General features: G+C 45.8%; 1 pseudogene; it reads left to right on the forward strand.

The window, feature by feature from the left end:
* Positions 1 to 460: 460 nt before the first annotated feature.
* LOC102276531 (small ribosomal subunit protein eS6 pseudogene) lies at positions 461 to 1296 on the forward strand (annotated as a pseudogene).
* Positions 1297 to 6507: the final 5211 nt, after the last annotated feature.

Genomic DNA, 6507 nt, shown 5'->3' on the forward strand with positions numbered 1-6507 from the left:
GAGTCTTAGCTGCTGGACCACCAGGGAAGTCCCCTGAAAATAGTGTTTCATTATTTTGGTTTGAGGGCTTCCCAGGTGGTGCTAGTGGTAAAGAACCTACCTGTCAATGCAGAAGACATAAGAGATGCAGGTTCGATCCCTGGGTCAGGAAGATCCCCTGGAGGAGGGCATAGCAACCCACTCCAGTATTCCCTACTGGAGAATCCCATGGACAAAATCCCCTGGTGGACTACAGTCCATGGGGTCATAGAGTCGGACAAGACTGAAACGACTTAGCATGCACGCAATTTGGTTTGAGTTGGTAGCTGTCCTACCAACTGCTGCCGATTACTCTCCCACCCCTTTATGTCTCTAAGTGAACTCTTGTTCCAGGCACCTCTGGAAGCATTACAGTCAAATCTCACTGGTGGCTGGCTGAGTTACCTGGAGCCACATCCCCAGTTCTCCCTCCCACTCTCTTGAGTGGCATTTTCACTAGTCTTATCAGTTCAGGTTTAAGCACTTCACAGTTTAAAAATCTTTTAGTCAGCTCTTTGTGGCACCTTGGAAGCTGTCGGCTGCTTCAGAATGAAGCTGAACATCTCTTTCCCGCCCACTGGCTGCCGGAAGCTCAATGAAGCAGATGATGAATGAAAACTTTGTACCTTCTACGAGAAGCATATGGCCACAGAAGTTGCTGCTGATGCTTTGGGTGAAGAATGGAAGGGTTATGTGGTCCGAATCAGTGGCAGGAACGATAAGCAGGGTTTCCCCATGAAGCAGGGTGTCTTGACCCATGGCTGAGTTCGCCTGCTACTGAGTAAGGGGCATTCCTGTTACAGACCAAGGAGGACTGGAGAGAGAAAGTGCAAATCTGTATGGGGTTGCATTGTGGATGCCAGTCTGAGTGTTCTCAATTTGGTCATCGTGAAAAAAGGGGAGAAGGATATTCCTGGACTCACTGATACTACAGTGCCTTATCGCCTGGGTCCCAAAAGAGCGAGCAGAATCCGCAAACTTTTCAATCTCTCTAAAGAAGATGATGTCCACCAGTATGTTGTGCAAAAGCCCCTAAACAAAGACGGTAAGAAACCTAGGACTAAAGCACCCAAGATTCAGCGTCTCGTGACTCCACGAGTTCTGCAACACAAACACCGGTGTATTGCTCTGAAGAAATAGCATACTAAGAAAACTAAAGAGGCTAACCTTTTGGCCAAGAGAATGAAGGAGGCCAAAGAAAAACGGCAGGAACAGATTGCCAAGAGACGGAGGCTGTCCTCTCTGAGAGGTTCTATTTCTGAGTCCAGTCAAAAATGAGATGTTCTAAGAGTACCAAATAAGATCAGACATCAAAAAAAAATCTTTTATTCAATATGATTCCATCAAGTGGGAAAAGAATTTATCGGGAAATATAATCCCCCATGCCCTGATAAAATGCACCTTGTCTGCTGGGGTCCCCATCTCTTGGGACGGCTCCACCATTCCACAGCCTTTCTCCCCCGCAGGGACCCCCGCCCACTTAGAAACTGCCCTAGATTTGAGGTTAGAAATGGCCTGCTTCTCTGAGACAGTAAAAGAGTATCGGAGAAAAACAATTTGCCATTTGGGGGCTTCCTAGCGCTGATATTTGTTCCATTTGTTTGGAACTGTCAGCTAAGAGTCCTTTGCTGCTGCTGCTGCTAAGTCTCTTCAGTCGTGTCTGACTCTGCAACCCCATAGACGGCAGCCCATCAGGCTCCCCTGTCCCTGGGATTCTCCAGGCAAGAATACTGGAGTGGGTTGGTAAAACATTAAAATATCCTGAGGCAATATAGGATTAAAATAATCTATAAGAGTAGGGGGTCTGAAACTTTTTCTGTAAAGGGCCAGAGTAAATATTTTCAATTTACCAGGCCATAGAGTTTGTATTTAGCTCCGTTGCTATTGAGGAAAAGCAGCCATAGACAAGACGCAAGTGACGTCATAGGTTTTGTAGTAAATTATGTCATAAGACATAAACGGTGTGGTCAGATTTGGCTCAATGGTTGTAGTTTACCAACCCCAACACTTCGCCAGTGGACCATGTTTTGTCAGAACTCTCCATCATGACCCGTCCATCTTGGGTTGCCCTACACACCATGGCTCATAGTTTCACTGAGTTAGACAAGGCTGTGGTCCATGTGATCAGATTGGTTAGTTTTCTGTGATTGTGGTTTTCAGTCTGTCTGATCTCTGATGGAGAAGGATAAGAGGCTTATGGAAGCTTCCTGATGGGAGAGACCAACCAAGGGGGAAACTGGGTCTTGTTCTGATGGGCCATGCTCAGTAAATCTTTAATCCAATTTTCTGTTGATGGGTGGAGCTGTGTTCCCTCCCTGTTATTTACCTGGGGCCAAACTATGTTGGAGAAGATTCTTGAGAGTCCCTTGGACTGCAAGGAGATCCAACCAGTCCATTCTGAAGGAGATCAGCCCTGGGATTTCTTTGGAAGGAATAATGCTAAAGCTGAAACTCCAGTACTTTGGCCACCTCATGCGAAGAGTTGACTCATTGGAAAAGACTCTGATGCTGGGAGGGATTGGGGGCAGGAGGAGAAGGGGACGACAGAGGATGAGATGGCTGGATGGCATCACTGACTCGATGGACGTGAGTCTGGGTGAACTCCGGGAGTTGGTGATGGACAGGGAGGCCTGGCATGCTGCGATTCATGGGGTCGCAAAGAGTCGGACACGACTGAGCGACTGAACTGAACTGAACTGAACTGAAACTGTGGTGGAGGGCTTCCCTAGTGGTTCAGAGGTAAAGCATCTGCCTGCAATGTGGGAGACCAGGATTCAATCCCTGGGTCGGGAAGATCCCCTGGAGAAGGAAATGGCAACCCACTTCAGCACTCTTGCCTGGAAAATTCCATGGACTGAGGAGCCTAGTAGGCTACAGTCCCTGCGGTTACAAAGAGCTGGACATCACTGAGCGACTTCACTTCAACTTCAAACTATGGTGGAGGTGATGAAGATAATGGCGACCTCCTTCAAAAAATCCCATGCATGTACTGCTGCACTCAGTGCCCCCAGCCTGCAGCAGGCCACCACCGATCCACGCCTCCAGCAGAGACTCCTAGACCAGTCTCTTGTGGGGTCACTGCTCCTTTCTCCTGGGTCCTGGTGTGCACAAGGTTCTGTTTGTGCCCTCCAAGAGTCTGTTTCCCCAGTTCTGTGTAAGTTCTGGCGGCTCTGTGGTGGGGTTAATGGTGACCTCCTCCAAGAGGGCTTATGCCATGCCCAAGTCTGCAGCACCCAGAGCCCCTGCCCCTGCGGCAGTCCACTGCTGACCTGCACCTCCACAGGAGACACTCAAACACAGTTCTGTCTCAGTCCCTGTGGGGTTTCTGGGTCCTGGTGCACAGAAGCTTTGTTTGAGCCCTCTGAGTGTCTCTGGAGGGAATGGGGTTTGATTCTAAATGGCAATTCACCCCTTCTACCATCTCGCTGGGGCTTTTCTGCCCTTGGATGTGGGGTATCTCCTCACAGCTGCTCCAGCACCATGCAGCCACCACTCCAGTGCCTACCATCTTAGGAGAAAGCAATCTAGAACTTTCCCAATGCAGGGGGGCCTAGGTTCAATCCCTGGTCAGGAAACTAAATCCCACTAAAGATCCTGCATGCCACAAACATTACGGAGTCTCAGTGACAAATGGAGTTGTGACCACGTCTGTTTCACAGGGGATCTAGTAGGTTCACAGAAGCATATGTGGTTATTTCTCTAGCTCACAGTCAGGACGCCTGGTGGCTCACGGGGCACAGCCTGCAGCCATCCAGGACAAAATGTGGTCCACTGGAGAAGGGAATGGCAAACCACTTCAGTACTCTTGCCTTGAGAACCCCATGAACAGTATGAAAAGGCAAAAAGATACTACACTGAAAGATGAACTCCCTAGGTCAGTGAAGTGAAGTCAAGTCACTCAGTTGTGTCCAACTCTTTGTGACCCCATGGACTGTAACCTGCCAGGCTCCTCTGTCCATGGGATTTTCCAGGCAAGAATACTGGAGTGGGTAATATGCTACTGGAGATCAGTGGAGAAATAACTTCAGAAAGAATGAAGAGACAGAGCCAAAGCAAAAACAACACCCAGTTGTGGATGCGACTGGTGATAGAAGCCAAGTCCGATGCTGTAAAGAGCAATATTGCATAGGAACCTGGAATGTTAAGTCCATGAATCAAGGCAAATTAGAAGTGGTCAAACAGGAGATGGCAAGAGTGAACGTCGACATTCTAGGAATCAGCGAACTAAAATGGACTGGAATGGGTGAATTTAATTCAGATAACCATTATCTCTACTACTGTGGGCAAGAATCCCTCAGAAGAAATGGAGTAGCCATCATAGTCAACAAAAGAGTCCAAATTGCAATACTTGGATGCAGTCTCAAAAACGACAGAATGATCTCTGCTCATTTGAGATGAGAATGGCATTTGAATTTGAATGGCAAACCATTCAATATCACAGTAATCCAAGTCTACGCCCCGACCAGTAATGCTGAAGAAGCTGAAGTTGAAGGGTTCTATGAAGACCTACAAGACCTTCTAGAACTAACACCCCCAAAAGATGGCCTTTTCATTATAGGGGACTGGAATGCAAAAGTAAGAAGTCAAGAAACACCTGGAGTAACAGGCAAATTTGGCCTTGGAGTACACAGTGAAGCAGGGCAAAGGCTAATAGAGTTTTGCCAAGAGAACGCACCGGTCATAGCAAACACTGTCTTCCAACAACAAAAGAGAAGACTCTACACATGGACATCACCAGATGGCCAACACCGAAATCAGATTGATTATATTATTTGCAGCCAAAGATGTAGAAGCTCTATACAGTCAGCAAAAACAAGACTGGGAGCAGACCACAGCTCAGATCATGAACTCCTTATTGCCAAATTCAGACTTAAATTGAAGAAAGTAGGGAAAACCACTAGACCTTTCAGGTATGACCTGAATTGTCGGGAGCTGCCTTAGGCATTACTGACAAAATGGAGGCACGGCCCCCAGCCCCCTCTCCTCATTCCTCAGGCACGGATCCCGGGATGAAGGAGTTAGGCCTTGTAATTCTGACTTGTCTTTTCCTCTCCTAGGCTGAGTTGACTGAAAAGGAATATTAAGGTGCTTATTGTTCTTGAGAGGAGCATGAGAAGGCACAAAGCCTTCTGCAGCTGTGCTCAGAAAATAATTCATAAAGTTAATCATTGACATTTGTTCAAGGACTTTTACAAAAGAGTGTTCCAGGATGAGCACATTGTAGCTTGAGGCCATGAGAGGGATTGATATCTGAAGCCTATTTGTGAGAATGTTTATGGCAAAGGAGTTTACTGAATTTAGGGCTTAGAAATAATTAAAACAGTTAGAAGTTAAAGATTTAAGGAATGTTGTAAAGCTAGAATATTTTACTATAGCTTATAGAAGTTAGGAATTTTTAGAGACACTATAGCTAGAAGCCTTTTTAAGAGACAGTGAGCTCAGGATGTTAGGGGCAAACAGGATTTAGGAAGATAAGTAGTAAACTGAGGAATGTAGCATGAGTTACAATGTAATCACAAGTTAACTATAGGACACATTAGAAGAGGTAGATAATAGATGATAAGGCTGATTCTGAGATAATCACTGAAGCAGGAACTCTGAAGAGCAACAATGATTTATGGAGATAATAAATCTGGGAGAGGGGGAACTGAAAATGTCAAACCTCTGACCTAATGTTTTTGTAAAAGTATAAAAGAGAATCTTAAACTTGAAATAAATAGGCAGTCCAAGAAAAATGAGAGGCTGTCTCATTCACCGACACCGTTCACCTCTTCAGGTTGAATCCCTGGCTGCTGGAGTTGGACTCCGGCACTGAATCAAATTCCTTACGATTATACAGTGGAAGTGACAAACAGACTCAAGGGATTAGATTTGATAGATTGCCCGAAGAACTATGAATGGAGGCTCATAACATTGTACAGGAGACAGGAATCAAGACCATCCCCAAGAAAAAGAAATGCAAAAAGGCAAAATGGTTGTCTGAGGAGGCCTTACAAATAGCTGTGAAGAGAAGTGAAATGCAAAGGAGAAAAGGAAAGATACACCCATTTGAATGCAGAGTTCCAAAGAATAGCAAGGAGAGATAAGAAAGCCTTCCTCAGTGATCAGTGCAAAGAAAGAAAGGAAAACAATAGAATGGGAAAGACTAGAGATCTCTTCAAGAAAATTAGAGATACCAAGGAAACATTTCATGCAAAGATGGGCTCAATAAAGGACAGAAACGGTATGGACCTAACAGAAGCAGAAGATACTCAGAAGAGGTGGCAACAAAACACGAAGTATACAAAAAAGATCTTCACGACCCAGATAATCACAATGGTGTGATCCCTCACCTAGAGCCAGACATCCTGGAGTGCAGTCAAATGGGCCTTAGGAAGCATCACTACAAACAAAGCTAGTGGAGGTGATGGAACTCCAGTTGACCTATTTCAAATCCTAAAAGATGATGCTGTGAAAGTGTTGCACTCAATATGCCAGCAAATTTGGAAA

Source organism: Bos mutus, chromosome 25 (assembly GCF_027580195.1).
Source record: "Bos mutus isolate GX-2022 chromosome 25, NWIPB_WYAK_1.1, whole genome shotgun sequence".
NCBI classification, from domain to species: Eukaryota; Metazoa; Chordata; class Mammalia; order Artiodactyla; family Bovidae; genus Bos; species Bos mutus.